Source organism: Macrosteles quadrilineatus, unplaced genomic scaffold, assembly GCF_028750875.1.
Source record: "Macrosteles quadrilineatus isolate MER2022 unplaced genomic scaffold, UCM_ALF_1.0 Scaffold_9__3_contigs__length_116548681, whole genome shotgun sequence".
Taxonomy (NCBI): domain Eukaryota; kingdom Metazoa; phylum Arthropoda; class Insecta; order Hemiptera; family Cicadellidae; genus Macrosteles; species Macrosteles quadrilineatus.
In genome coordinates, this window is record NW_026542602.1 from 1,509,307 (window position 1) to 1,525,527 (window position 16,221).

The 16,221-nt window shown below is 31.9% G+C and overlaps 2 non-coding genes across 2 annotated transcripts; one reads left to right on the plus strand and one right to left on the minus strand.

The window, feature by feature from the left end:
• Nucleotides 1-342: 342 nt before the first annotated feature.
• On the minus strand, nucleotides 343-424 carry Trnas-gcu (transfer RNA serine (anticodon GCU)). The gene has a single exon. It is a non-coding gene; the product is annotated as a tRNA-Ser (tRNA).
• A 14,520-nt stretch (nucleotides 425-14,944) lies between these two features.
• On the plus strand, nucleotides 14,945-15,026 carry Trnas-gcu (transfer RNA serine (anticodon GCU)). The gene has a single exon. It is a non-coding gene; the product is annotated as a tRNA-Ser (tRNA).
• Nucleotides 15,027-16,221: the final 1,195 nt, after the last annotated feature.

A 16,221-nucleotide genomic window follows, 5' to 3' on the forward strand; every position in this document is an offset into this window, starting at 1 on the left:
CTGCTGTTAATTAATAGCACATACAGCTAATGGTAACTAAGGGACCTACAGTTTATAGTAGAATCCGAACCACATTTTTGCCTCGGTATTACTAAAAATCTATAAAAATAACTTTGTTGAATATAAGTAATTCCTTACGGTTATTGGAGGTTTGCAAAATCTAATAAAGAACTAATTTTACGTTATATCTTTCACTACCTTCAGTATCCAATAGTCAACGGTTATATTTAATCCAAATATACCCTAGATTAAATAAAAAAACAACGTGATTGGTTCTAATTATTACTCTTACCAGCGGGAATTTTTTAAATTTGACTTTAGCAAGTTTTTCAAAATTTTTCTCGACGAGGATGGGATTCGAACCCACGCGTGCAGAGCACATTGGATTAGCAGTCCAACGCCTTAACCACTCGGCCACCTCGTCCGTGAGATATAACATATTACTTTATATAGTACAGTTTGTTTATAAACATTGTTGTATAAATTTTTATAAATATTTACAGCATTTACAAGCTGTTCTCTGTTTGGAACGAAGAAGTATATCTTTGACTATATCCATTAAAGTAAACGCAAGTTATTTAAATTACCATTATATCCATTAAAGATCTCCCTCGGAAATTTTTAATTTATTACTTATTTTGATAGCAACAAAATATTGATTGAATTGTGGATTGTATATCAAACATATCAAGTTGAAATTCACAATACGGTTTATTTTAAGGAGGTTATGTTAGGTTAGTTTTCTTCAATTTTCTAATTGTTCCACTCACAATTTTGCTTAAAATCTATAATGAAACATTATATGTCTAAATTGAGTTATTATAACAAAGAAAGTGTACCCTACTTAAATATTTAAACAATTTATTTTGTTTTAAATTTTAGAGCTTTGGAACTTTTAATAATTATACTCCTTTCGAGGACACGACAAAGACATCTACATCAACGGTACTTACATTTTAAGCTGATCATAAGGATGATAAATCTATGAGGGGAAATGTTGAATTTGCATACAGCTTATCAATAAGTTGAAGTTTTCTTCAGAAAATCAATATACAACATTAATACCATATTTCACATCTGGTGACATTTATGTTTTTCAAGCATCCAGTTTGAGCTAGGACATGTTTATGTACGAGTCTTGCTGTACTGAGAATCGCATGATAGACAGACATGTTTTGATTGAGAATACTTGACAGGCAATGTCTGTTGTTCGTTCCCTTCTAGGTAAAATATTTTAAAATTTTCCGCAGATTTTCATACTTTTTGACATGTCAGAAAGTCGTAGGGGTAGAAACTAACTAGAACTGAGATATTTGTTAAAAATGTATGCAACTTTTTTTATACTACTGTATTTCTTTTGCGTTAAAAACATACGCAAATCAGTTTGTTTGAGTTGCGTAGTTAAGAGTTTCATACTTAGTTTTCGCTATTTTTCATTCTGACCTTCCAATAATAAGTTACGCTAAAATGGCTAACTTTAGGGCGACCTCTTCATTTGATGTTGTTTTTTTTTCATTTAAACATTTATTTCTGAGTTATTCAGAAAGGTGTATTATACGTAACTATTTAGCAAACAAGCAATGGAGAGTATTAATTAAGATTCCATACTGACAACATGGTATACAACAAATTATTCAAACACCTTTGATATTTTTGGGAAAAGAAATTAATGTTGAAGAATATTTTAGAACTATTGTTATTATGGTAGAAATAATTAAACCCCCTTTTTGGGACTATATAAGTACTTTGATAATGGGTCAGCCAAGTACTGTACTTGGTAATTACAAAACTCGTTTTTTTAGAACCTCAATAAGTTAGGTTTGCTAGAAATATTTGTTTTCGTGGGTAGGATTCGAACCCAAGGTTGCCTAGCAGGTATAATACGTACTTCAGAGATATTCCATAGTGTATACAAGTTTATTTTTATGACGCAAAAATACTCATGAAATGGATTAAAACAAGAAATAAACTGCAAAATGCGCTTACACTGGAGAACACTGGGCAAGTTTAGACAAAGAATTCAAAACGACTTAACTTAACCTCAGGTTATTTAACTTTTAAACCAGCTTCATTAATGTTTGGGAAATGTTTGTTCATACTGCTCAACCTTCCCGTTAATAAACATAGTTTAAAATTGAGCATTATTATTACAGGTTTAAAATTGTCGGGTTTTAATTCAATCATCTTAAGAATTTTTATATTTTCCAAAATTTAGGAATCATATACTATGGTCTATTAAAAAAGTTTCAATAAATTCATAGTTATATTTTTTAATCTTCATAGAAATTGGCGTTACTTTACCATACCATGATTTCATATAGTTTCCTTTATAGATGGATGGATGTATTATAGACTGTATGAATAAATAAATAAAAAAGTTTAAATAATTTCCAGGAACTCCCAAAAGCAATACTGAACTGATTATTGATTTAGGTAGTTAGTTTTTTATGTAAGTAATTTGCATTTTAAAAGTTAAACTTGTAAAACGACGAGGAAATAGATTAAAATAAAATCGGCCGTTCATTCTGAACAAAATAGTACAACCCCCGTTGCTGTAAAAATTGAGGTTCAAAATTAATTGCAGCTTCAGTGATTTACCCCATAAAATATCATAATTTACTCCCACCGCTTACCCATGATAAGGTTGTTGACAAGCTAATGGGAGAAAGTATGTGTCAGATTGCTGATACCGTTTATTTAATCAATTTTAAGGTTCTTTCAACAATGCATATTGAATTGACCCACTGCATTAACTATTGTGTTATAACCTAGGAGGATTAAAAAACCAACCCGTAAAGAACAATTTGAAAAATATGCAACCGTTTTTTGAATTATTTCTAACATAATATTTTTAACTTAATGTTCACACAACGTTGAGAAACGCGGGCAAAAAAATGCAAACTACGACCTTAGAACTACAATATAAAAATGTTTTTTAACTCTATTTCGAAACTCGAGGGAAAAACTTTAACTTAAACTTTTACAAACTGTCTATTCTTGCTAGATTTACGCCAAGACCAGATCAAGTGGTCAGAGATTAAAAGGAAAGAAATTGTTTTGTCTGACAGTTTTCAAGTCTTTGTTTTTGTTGAGGCCGACAAAGGAATCTGGAATGTTTGCATTCTTCAGTAAATGATTATTTGCATTTAACAAAAACTATAAATTCAACGTGTTTTTTTCTTCATACACAGGTTTTTTTACTCCTACAATTAGTTAATGATCTCCCTAAATGTAAATACAGTATATATTATACAGTATGTTCAATGTGTATTGTGTTAGAATTTTGCTATCCTTTTCAATTGTTTAACATTTCAAATATTGCATTATTAATTTGTGTATTTTTAATTATGTGTAGTGACTATTTCTCCCTTTATGGAATTATGCTGTAATTTGAAAAATATTTTTTCATTACTTTTTACAATTAAACCTGTATCATTTACGTTCTTGAATTTCAAGAAATCAACATGACGAACACAACTAAATATTTGACTTCTTAACAAATCGATATTTTGTAAACTCACAACTTAAAATGGTTAAAGACTAATACAGATACTGTATGCTTACATTATGTCTTTTGGCGCGTTTCCAATGATAAAAGCCTTATCGAGTTTCTTCCCTAGCCGAGGAACCTTCGAACATTATAACCTTTACCAGTGTATAAGGAGGTTATTACATTTTTCTCAGTTTGGTGTTCGGATGAAGGGCGTACAAAAATGTTTAAACAGTTAAATATTTCTCCAATTGAAGCTAAAGATTTAAACTTTATTAATTATGATATTAAAACCATTGAAGGTAACAGTAAAGTTTTCCTCTAATTGAAAACATAGGAAGAAAATTTGAATATTTTAAGTAAATTCGCTTTATGTGTCACTTAATCTTGGATTTAGTTAACTGTACTGTAACTATTAAAGAATCTATTTAGATTTAGGGATAAATATACAAACGGTTTGACGATTAAGCTACAAAATTAAGAATATCATTTAGATGATTATGTCTTCTGAACGCAATGGTTCTAACTGACCCAAAACTGTGTAGAAACAAAAAAATAAATTTTAAAACAAAGTCTCTTTGTTTTGCTAATATTTTGATTCTTAAATTGTGTTGTTACTATTTAACAAAATGTAATGTAACAACATGTTTCTTTATCGAAATCAATAGAATGATTGGAAATTATAATGATGAGCTGAGTGGTTACAGTGCTCGCATAACAATCAAAAGGTTGCCGGATCCATCCTGAAAAGTCAGTAGCATTTTGATTGTTCGAAACTGGACTCAGCTGTTCCTGATCATTGGGATTTAAATAAATGATACGGACTAATAAAACAGCTGATCTTAGTAACAAAGCTACACGGATCATTAAAACAGATAAAACATAGTCTTAGTTGATGTGAGCCACCTACAGATTGCGCTGATCTAAATTACCGATTTCTGCCGATCACATTATGGTTTTTACCAAGTCAAACTGATGGAATGACTTATTATGAGCTATAGCAACTGTTGTGACCCAGTAACTATGTCAGTAACGAAAAATAAGGTACAAAATAGAGTTTTAGACACTAGCGCAATCTGTGACTGGCTCCAAAACTACATTCTTTTTTAGTAAAATATTGGCGACAGCTGATCCATATAGATAGAATGTCTTCTGTTTCTTGTTATTTCAGTCCTTAAAACCCTCTTATAACCAAATAAAACGATCTAATCATAAACAATAACTCCTCCCCTAGTTATTTAACCAAACGGTAAAGCACAAATCATGAAAATACCCTAAAATAATAGAAACAAAATTTTGTCGACTCAATATAAGTGTCACCGGACATGAACTAGACACAAAAACGAGATTCAAAATTTACAATGGGATGAGAAGTCTGCTTGTGTTGGTTAGTCTACGTAATTACTACACTCCATCCTTCACTAAAATATGGGTTAAAATAAACAACTAGCGTCTCCATAGCAACGATTAATATGTTGATAATTGAATAATTGAAATTATTAACTACTGTATTAGTTGATTTGGTTCCGAGACGAAGATGGTTGAAATGATTCAGGTAAAATAGAAAACAACAAGCCACCTTTAGACTCTAGAGACAGTAGTTATATAAACTCATCAGGAATTTACCCTGAGAGATTAATGTTCAGTGACTAATGTACCCAGAAAATCCACCGCTTGGAGGTTTACAATTACATCTGTACTCAATTCGGTTTTTATATTTTATTAAAACGTAGGATGTTTAATTGTTGAACGGTTAATACCTTTCAGCATGTTGGCATTTTTATGTCAGGTTGAAAATTTAGTACAGTACAACCCAATAAATAGGCTTTAGGGTACATCAACACAGTGCAGGTTCTCAAATTAAATTGCCATAGCCTAATATAAAAACGTCTTTTATATTTGATTTTAATAATTTTGTTGTACAGTAGTTTATTATGCATATACAGTATTTTACTCAATCATGATGTAATTTAGCATGAGGAATATATATATTCTTGTTTAATTCATCAATTCTCTATCCAGTGCCGTCTGTAAAATCTAATCTATTTATTGAGTACAGTACCCGGTATGCCTATATTTTGGCAATGGGGCGGAGCTAGCGCAAACGTCACCAATTCAATGCCACAAGCGTTGCGGCAACCAACATCTTTTTCAGGGTATCATCAGCTCGTGAAATTAGCCACGCCTTATTTCCTGTGGTGACCATTGACTATGGTATTGCTATATATAGTCACCTTCTTCTGTCATTCTGTTTGCTGAGCAAAGTTTACTAATTGGCTAAATGTTTTAGTTGGAGAAAATGAGAAGGAAAATGGGAAAGAGGCCTATAACATAAATGGGAGCTAAACAAACATTAGGATATTGACAAAATAATACGTATCTTTATGCTATTACAAACACACAGTTTTACTATTACTCATATATACAATTAAAAATCAATGACCTAATAGAAACATCTGACTGGATTCATATTTCCTTCAACTCTTCCAACCAACCACGAGAACTCAATTGGATTGTTGCTATGGTGACGTCATCATGTATTCAATTTGAATCATGAAAACTAATTAAAATTATTTGTTTATATCAAAGCTTGCTTACTCCGCTCAATTGGCGGACCTGAGGCCGCATGCCTAGTAAAGCTACGAAACATTACAAACATTTTTAATACATAAAATGAGTGGTACCGATAAACATTAATACTAAAAAAATTATTTTAGCTTAAGGGAATTATAGGTTTTTGCCCAATGATTGGATCGTGTTACTATCATTGCATGAAAACAGATCAATGAAAACCGATTATAGGTTAGGTAATCCATTAATGCATACAGACAGGGACAAATTTGATTTTATATTGATTTAACTGTCACCAAAATACATAGCTAACCAAGTTGATAAACAACATAACAAAATAATCAGTTACTTTAAATAGTGTAAGCAGTATTCTAATCCTTTTGTGAAATAAATGCAGTTTTAATTGCGTTTTTGATGGTCACGTTTGGAAACCCTGATGTACTTTAGGACGGATTGTACGATTTGGTGTTAAATCTTTGGAAATAATTCCAAAGGACAAGCAATATTTTAAAATTATATAGGTTTTTCGAAACCATCCACATAAACCTCACTCAACAACATAGATTGGAGCGAACTAACATTAAAGCCCCCAGCTAAGGACTGTAAACCTATATGCAGTATTTTTAACTTATGGTACTACTTATTCATTTTGCAAAATTGAATATTACATAAGATTTAAACTATGTAAAATCAAATAGATATTTTATTCGTCTGTTGTGTATTACGTAAGTGTCAATTATTGAAATACAAATTTGAGAAATCGTTCGTACTAAGCTAAATGCATAGATGTTTAATACTTGAGAAGGTTGTCAGTCTAAATCCCAATCTTAAAACCAAGAAGGGTTCTGTACAGTTTTCGAAATACCGTTAAAAGATTAATGAGTTTTTGTCCGAAGAAAACTTTAAACAGACATTTCTATTCGCTATTTTTCCACGCTAGTGATATAAAAAAGAGAAACGTGAGTATAAAGTTTTGTTTTCAAAAGTCAGGAGATTTTACAAGTCAATAATTTTTATATTCCTCCTAAGATGTGATTGTATTTTCAGTTTCTAAGGGGCGGGGAGGGGCGGGGTACTTTTGGGGTGTTGTGCCCAATACGAGCCTGAATGGTGATCTTGTCGATGGCTCTTAGCTTCAAGAGTGTCTTCATCGCACTCAGGGACATTTTTATTTATCCCTCCTGTTTATTAAACAAAGTTAGTGGTTAGAGTGTCATGTATTAATTTAGACTAGTAACACTAACCATGTGGACTTATATGGACAAATGGGCGTTTTGATTGTTTTACTAGCATGAGGAGCAAACATAAAAAACAAAAATTAGAAACTAATTTTCACACAGAAAATTATACTATGATCAAATAAACAGCTAGAGATATTATAGTAAATAATGAACACTAATGATTTAAAATGTACACCTTTTGATACATCTACTACATTTTCTGGGTAACATTTTAAATAGCCTATTCTAGTAAATAATTTTTTTATTCAGTAAATAGATATTTTAAACAAAATGTGTTGCAAAGTTAACCAAATTGAGACGGAATCAAAATAGTCATTTGAATAAAATTGTATTTAATACTAGCAGAGTACCCGTCCTTCGTATGGGGTTGGCAAGTTTACTCAAGCTTTGAGTTTGAAATGGGGGAGGACAAAGTTTGATAAAATTTGCTTCTTTAAATTGACGGTATACTTATGGTATTACACATCTACCATAGCCATAATGTTCTACCACTTCACATAAACAACCAAAAAATTATTACGATTTCACAAAAAAATCACAAATTATTCTTGACATTAAAAACATAGACATAACTGTAAACAATCCTACTTTGACAGTTCTCATTGCGTATCAAAGATTTTTGTTGCTGCTTAGTTCAAATTAGCTGTTTACATAAATGCAAAAAGAATTATAGTGCTGCACCCTGTTGGTAAATCTTATAACCTTTTATTGCTTTTGTATATCATAGAACTAACTTTTTTAGTTGAAACAGCTGACTAAATTCTTTGATTAATTCCCTTTAAATATAATATGAGTACTCATAAGGTTAACATGGGGAACTACAGAGCCACTGGGGCAGAGCCCGAAAGGATGTTTGAGATAAGAATATGCCTATATGTTAAACGGGAATGTGAGCTATCATCATGCCAAATTTCAGCCCAATCCGTCTAGTGGTTCATGCGTGATTGAACTTCAAACAAACAAACACAAACTTTCACATTTATAATATTAGTAAGATTGTGCATTTAAATATGAACGGATGGAGAAGATGAACATGTTCTATGTTATAGACATTTTTGTCAACATACAGTATTGAATACGATATGCAGATATGTGACTCTATTCGGATAGGGTTTGTGCTGAAAATCAAAACTCATGTTTTTTTCATCAGCCTCTCGAAACTGTACATTTGACTCAGTGATATCGCCTCTTTCATATTTTTACGGAAATTAAATATTAAAGGGATAAAGCATCCACAATGCATAAATTATTGAACTGGTGACTGCCAAATCCAATACTGATTCATCAAAATGCTTGCAGTTGCCTTTACATCTTCGTATGTTTTCTCACAACTGGAAATATATAGATGTGTTTAAATCATGTAGCGAAAATAGTTGGAAAAAAATGATGTGGTTCTGTTGCTAGCTTTTATTCAATTTGTTATGACGTTTAACTGATTAATTGGTTTTGTTTTCACAAAAAAAATAATTAACCATAATAATGTTACAGGATTTTTATATTAAAGTATTTAATTTCTTGTAAATTAAAATGAGTATAAGTAAAGACACAATAGGAAAGTTTTAGAAAGGATTGAATCATATTTTAACAATCACCCGAAAATAAGTGTATAATATATTATGTGTAGCTCGTAGCTGAGTGTAGGGCTGGCCTTGTAACCAGAATATCACCAGTTCAATCCCAAAAGGCCAAAAACCTTTTTCGGTTGAAACTGGAAATGTTCTTGGCCGTTAATAAAAAGCTCTAGCCAAATAAACAGCTGATCCTGGCAAGTAACAGCTGTAATCTAATTATTTCACTCATCTTACCTTTTACCACAGAAAACATATTACTATTTTTTTTATAGTATGTTTTCTGTGCTTTTACGCACCTTGTGTCAGCGTTGCAAAAATCTAATAAAATAAAAAATAAGGTGAAATTGTCCAAACCAATATATTTAAAGGATTTACTGAACAGTTATTCAAGTTTAAACAAACGTCCAAAACAAGTTACAGTACAATAGTACGGTACATAAATCATTGACCGTATGCAGTAACGTCTTTTACATATTGCCAACTGTTTCGGGGAAAACAACGATTTCCCGGGTGGCGAACTTCCAAATCCGCCGAGTAATAAACTCACGGAAATTGGCGAATTATGTTTTGGACGCTCAAGGCGTGGCTATGACCGAACAGAACAGTGCTGTAAATAAAACTTGCACAGCTTACAGTAATTTATAGTTGGGCGTAACCAGGGGTAGTTTCGGGGCTGCAACCCCCCTTGCCAAAATTGCTTTTCTATAAGGCTGTGATAATTGCAAAATAATATTAATTTTTAAATAACTGTTCCGAAAATAACACAACCAAAAATGAAGTTCTTGAATAGTGGTTTAAGAATTCGCGTTTATACGTACATAGAATACGCCTTTCAACACATTTTGATATGTCAACTATATAGTGAATAATTAAATGACGACAAATGTGTAGGTATAAAATATTTAATACTGGATATTGATTTCTACCAGTTACAACGGGTATCATACGTAATCGGACTTCTATGTAATAATGAGTTTATTCCTTCAACATTTATAAAGAAATAAATACTTCTCGACTTATGTATCGAATAGTGTAGGAAGCAGTATTTTATTCGCACAATATACTACAAATTACTTCTGCGTTGTATTGTAAATTTACACGTAAAAACGGTTCTACAATGAATAGACGTTGTATACTAAAATCTCTTTTCATCTTGTTGTAAAATATCCAGGTGTGTTGGTGTGTTCGCTGTTGGTATTCAAAAATACCTTGCACAAAGCTTAAAATATGAAAGTATATTTTATATTTAACATTAAGATGGCGAAAAACAAGAACTGAGTAATACATATCAAAATGCACTCTAGACACATCTAGCAGGAACGCACCTTACTTGTATTCAGCAAGTTATGTAAAGGGAGTATGTTTTATCAATGGTACAAATATACATACTTTATTTGATTGGAACAGTTTGGAATATTTTTTAGAGAAAAAGAAACAAAAACAGTTCTTTACAATGCACTTTCTAATAATTAAGTAACTCTCATAAGAAGATGACTACAGCAGATCAGGAAGACAACCATTCGGCAAAGAAATCAGCATAAAAATTATACTTTCATCTTTTGGGATTACCGTTAATAATTTACACCATTCTAAGAATTGATTTCCAAAGTAAATTTACTGGAGGGGTACATTTTACTGTATCTTAAATCATCTTCATCGGTGAATTGATATTGAAAAATCTTCTATTATATTCGCATAACTTTTTTATCACGTTTAGAGAGGGGAAAACCCATAAAATTAAATCAGAGGGTATCACCAATGTCTTGTACCTGAGTATAACGTAGTCGTAACAAAAGGTGCAGGTGCCCATATTTAGGTTGCATACTAAACAGGTCATCTTTCCATGCTTCAGTATGAGATATCTGCACAAATGTTTATGGGAAAGCGATGAAACTATTTTAATGAAAGATCAATATGTAGACATTAATAATAGTCACATGTCATGTGGTTAGGTCAAATTAATCTGTTCAATCATTAATTTTAAAAGTTAAAATTAAAAAATCGCATTTCAGAAAATGTAGTTCTTTATTAGCTAGAATGAATTTGCCACCTGGCAGATGGATATATTTTTTTAGTTTATTTTATTAATTTATTGTGTCTCTCTACCCCATTGGCATATGAACATTTTTTGTAAGGCAACTGTCAAAACTCTGGTCTTGTTGCTTTGTAATTATTATTACATTACTGATTGAGATTGGGATACTATTGCAGTGTTTCCATCTAAATATGAGTAAAGAAGAATGGGATGCTGTGTATGGCTTTGTTACTAAATGAGTTCACCTGTTTATTTATCCAGGACCATTTATTAAAAGTACAATCATCAAGGACAGCTGGGTCCAGTTTCAAACCTTACTTAGACTTTAACCAGGATTGAACCAGCGCCTTTGGACTATGGTGAGCAGAGCTACTCAGTTGGGTTTCACGGATTGCCTACAGCTTCAGTTGGTTTAGGGTAACGATATCATCACTAAGTATCATGATCAAAAACAGTCTTCCAACACGTTTAGATCCATCTCAACACAGAGTTTAAAAATTTAAAATACAGCAAATGTACAAAATACATGTCATTCCTGTATTGGGCATGACAGACCGAAATTTAAAATACAAGGCATGTTATACTGATCATATTTAACTTTTTGAAACCCGTCCATCTTGCAAGTTTTTAGTGTATAATAGGTGTTAGACATATTTGATTATGTTATACCAGAACCAACATTTACATAGCCAAACATAATTTATCACAGTTAAAAGCCGTTGGTGACCATATGGATTTGAACTCTGACCTCTAGTTCAGAGACTATGCGCTCTTCCCACTAAACCTCAGCCACGCCCACAAATGTCCTATTAAGTAAGTGTGTACATAGAAATCTTACTAAGAAGAAACTTTATACCGTATGTCAAAGAACATAAAATCGCACACGAAACTAGTGAAATATGTATTTGCACTTTAACAATAAGTAACAAACATAATATTTTAATTTAATATCTATGGCTAAAATAGCAGTTCAACGTAGGAAAAAGGAAACCATATTAATATAAGACGTATTATTTATTTTCAATACAGCAACTATAGTATAAAAACAACAGAGTATGAAATATGGTTATCCATCGCCAGAGTTTTCTTGCCAAAATTACTTTCACCAACTTTATTGTTCCAAAACATTTCTTCTATTTGCTTGTATTTTATAAAGAAATATTCGTTTATCCTTATCTATTTATCTCTCATGTGATATTTATTTTTATGTACTTCTGTCATTCATTTATTATCGTATTGTATATTTTGGCGAATTCCCCCTATTATTACCGATAATAATTGATACACATTTATCCATAGCTATTACCGATACCGTGGGTCTCATAGTTAGACGAAGATCCGAGTTTTCGTTTTGATGTCTCCAGAGACAAAATACACCATCCGCTAAAATTCACGTAAAGGTATTTTCTGTTAGTTAGTTTGAAAAATGTATTTATTTTATACAAGTTTTTACATTTTACTAAAACAACACTATTTCCTTCCCTGTAGAGAAGGAAACCAAAGCACGTGTTGAATCTAATGTTATTTAAGTAGAGAATACATCTAATATGATTGAGGATATATTTAACTGAAATCAGCGTCCACGCTTAAATCCATAAGAATGGAAATTCACTTAGCCTGCAGGTTTGCTGCTGTGAGGTATTTATCATAGTTTTGATATTTCAGCTGTTCGTAAAATTTGCATAAGAGGGAAACTAGGTGTTATGACATCTAAGCACACTCTAACTTTTAATAATAGTCTATAAAAAATCGTCTAGACCTACCCTCAGTGCATATCGTTTTCCCGGTACCGGTGTTTTTGTGAAGTTTATTGTGTTAGTCTTTTCGTTTTTGATGTAATTAAATGTGTGACATCGAAGGATTTTAACTTCGACGACATCCTGGAACGGAATTTGATGTCCTTGACAGCCTGATGAAGTTCCCCTTGGGAACGAAACTGCAGTAGCCTACTACTAGACTACTTACGATCACTCTGACATCATAAGGTTTTTAAACCACTATTTATAAAAAATTTTTTTTTATAACCTAAGAAGTTTTTATTATATTTTAAGTTAAGTATGAATCCAAGTCTGAAGACATATGTAGCTTTGTTACTGACAACGATTACGTTTTTCTTGACCCCAAACCATTTTCTCAATGATCAAGGAGATCTAGGTCTCATTTATAGATAAAACCTAGCTCTAAACCCCCCTCCCCTCCAGTCACACGCTGAGTCATAACCTCAAATTGAGCATACTACAGAATTTACAACCTTACAACCGGACACGTAGGTAATGTAGGTTTGTAGGAGAGTGAGACGGTGGGGGGGGGGGAGGAGGTTAGAGGGGAGGGGGTGGATATAACCTTTGACCTTTACCAACTATTGATCGCTGACGTTTCTGTCCGTATTTTTATCTGTCTACCACTGTTTGATGGTTGTCATTTCACTGATAACCTGCGGGAGAACCACCAGTTGATTCTGCTAAACAAACTTCATCTGCTAATAGTCAACTTTTACTCCCTAGTTGTGGACTGTATGATGTCATCGATGAATTGATTCGATTGTTGTTAAAAATTGATGGTTCCGTTTTTGATCAGTTTTAGGTCACAGAAAATTCGATGTTGTTCTTAATTTAGTTATGATGTTCTACAATTATACTTTCCTTGCTGTGTTGTACCTTTCTTCGTACGTGGTGTTAGTAGGTGTTTTAAGACATTTTCTTTTTAGTGTATTTAGGTACGTTGGGTGTGTAATATTTCATTTGATTTCTTATGCTAGCTCCAATAACAGTACTGCAGTATTTGTTATATCCATTTTAATTTCTGTTCACGTTTTTTTTTTTAATATCCAGTTTTTAATTACAACGTATAACTGATAATTTGTTTATTTTTCGATATTTTTGTTTTATCATTTTAGTTTTGTTTTTATTTTGTGTTTCCTGGGTTTTTATCTAGTTTTATCTATATGTTTTTTAACAATCCTTCATGAATGTGTTAAAAACATTTACTTTTGCTGAAACTAAGTTTACCTTACTGCTAACCATAAATATCAGCTAAAATTTCTTCCCTGATGCATAAAAAAAAGTCAAGGTTAATTTTGTGGTACAGTCTATATAAGTTGTTTGTATGACTAGAATTGTAAACTCCAATCTGGACACGAAACACGCATCAAATTGGGCTTCAGCAAAATAGGACGACTGGCCATAACAGAATTTTTTGAAAGTACCCAACATAATCTATAAATAAAATAAATAATGTGCAGTACACAAAATTATACAACTTATCGTTGCATATGGGTTAAAAATACTCCAGATGAAAAATCCTCATAGACCAGATAAAAACGTTTATACGGTTTAAATCCGGTTTAACCAGGGCTAGTTTAAATACGTATATTTTTATTTTTATTGTTATTTAACCAATTTTTAAATCATTTAGTCAAAATGAACACACATAATTATAAAAAAATAATCTCCTTAGGTATTATAGCGAAATAGCATAAAACCCGTAAATTATGCATTAAAAAGATGACAAATTTAGGAGATATTAGTGTACTCTTTGTCAGTTATGAAACCCCCACAAAGCATGCTTCAAATTTTAGTGATACGATGTGCGTATACGTGTACACTATCTCTATTGTAGTACTATTTACTATTACAGTAATATACAAACTCAATGATGCTACCATTTACTTTTGAATATAGTCAAAGATATAGTTCGGTCGAATTTATAAATAAAAGACCCAATTTCTGACCTTAGTTTACACAGCGATTATATTTTTTCTTATTTATTGCATTTTTTGTATTGATTGACGTTTGGTATACAATGCATAATTGTCAAAAATTAATAAATACATTATTATTTGTAGATACATCATTATTATTTTATACTTCATCGTACCAAACAGAGAACCGCTTATAAAAGCTATAAATACTATCATAGATTAAAGGAGTAGACAATCTACTCTTAATACTGTACTATGTCTACGCCTTTCATCTATACTGCACAACAAAATTTATAAACAAACTGTATTATATAAAGTAATGTGCTATATCTCACGGACGAGGTGGCCGAGTTGTTAAGGCGTTGGACTGCTAATCCAATGTGCTCTGCACGCGTGGGTTCGAATCCCATCCTCGTCGAAAAAAATATTTTATTCTTAGCACCCTTTTGAGGCTGATAGTTGTTGTGTTAGGGAAAAAATCAATATTTTGACACAATAAGTGGATTTCAAAGACCACCCTCATCGAAAAATATCTTAATCCTACCAAACTTTTCTTCTAGGCCTACAGCAACTATTTTTTGCCTAAATAAAAAAAATATACATAGTAAATTATATTCATCCAGTATTTCAATGTTACACCCTTTTCACGAAAAAAAAAACATCTAAACATTTTTAACAGTTCAAAAGAGAACAGGAGCTGATAAAAATACTTCTCAATCACTTTGCAATTAGACCATTCAAACGATAGAATACATTTACTTATTTACTTTCACAATGCATTCAGGTCATTCAGTTTCAAAGTATATTTAAACAATACATATTTTAATTAACATATACTCACTGAAAATGGACCAATAGACGAGGTCATTACCTGCAAAACATTAAATATGTTACAAACTGCACATTTAAAAACTTAAAAACTAAGAATATAACGATTACAAAATCATGTACCCGTACGCTTCCTACAGTTGCCACTCAATTATTCGGCGTTTGGTGGTACGACACACTCGATAATCCGACCAGACTGAATGTATAATAATTACCCTTTATCAGTATGCAATTGCGGAATTTGATACATGTAATGTATTAATTAAATAGCCTTTTGGTTTTTGAAAAATAAAATTTTCTAACTTTATTTGAACACTAACTTGCCGATGAGAACATAGCAAGGTATCATATATTTACTTTTCTTAAATTATGGGTTAATTTTAATACCATTTTCGGTAATTTTTTATTTTGCCAATCCGACACTGTTCGGCCCAGTCCTGTCAATGTAAGATTTTCAACAATTAACATTCAGACTAGCAAAAGCAACCTACAAACCAATTTAGTGCCGGAAATTTAAATATTTAACACGACATTCTGTTTGAAACACTGTAAAATGTTTCTTATAAAAATTCATTGTCTGATATTTAATTTTTGGGGTAACCTACCCTTAGTGTTTATAAATTAAAAGTTTTCGCCCCCGGGTGGGCTCGAACCACCAACCTTTCGGTTAACAGCCGAACGCGCTAGCCGATTGCGCCACGGAGGCTCATGCCGTAAGGGTGCGGTCTATATGCAACTTGAAGGGGTTGAAAATAATAATCTAAAGCTTGAAGACTGCTTAGAAA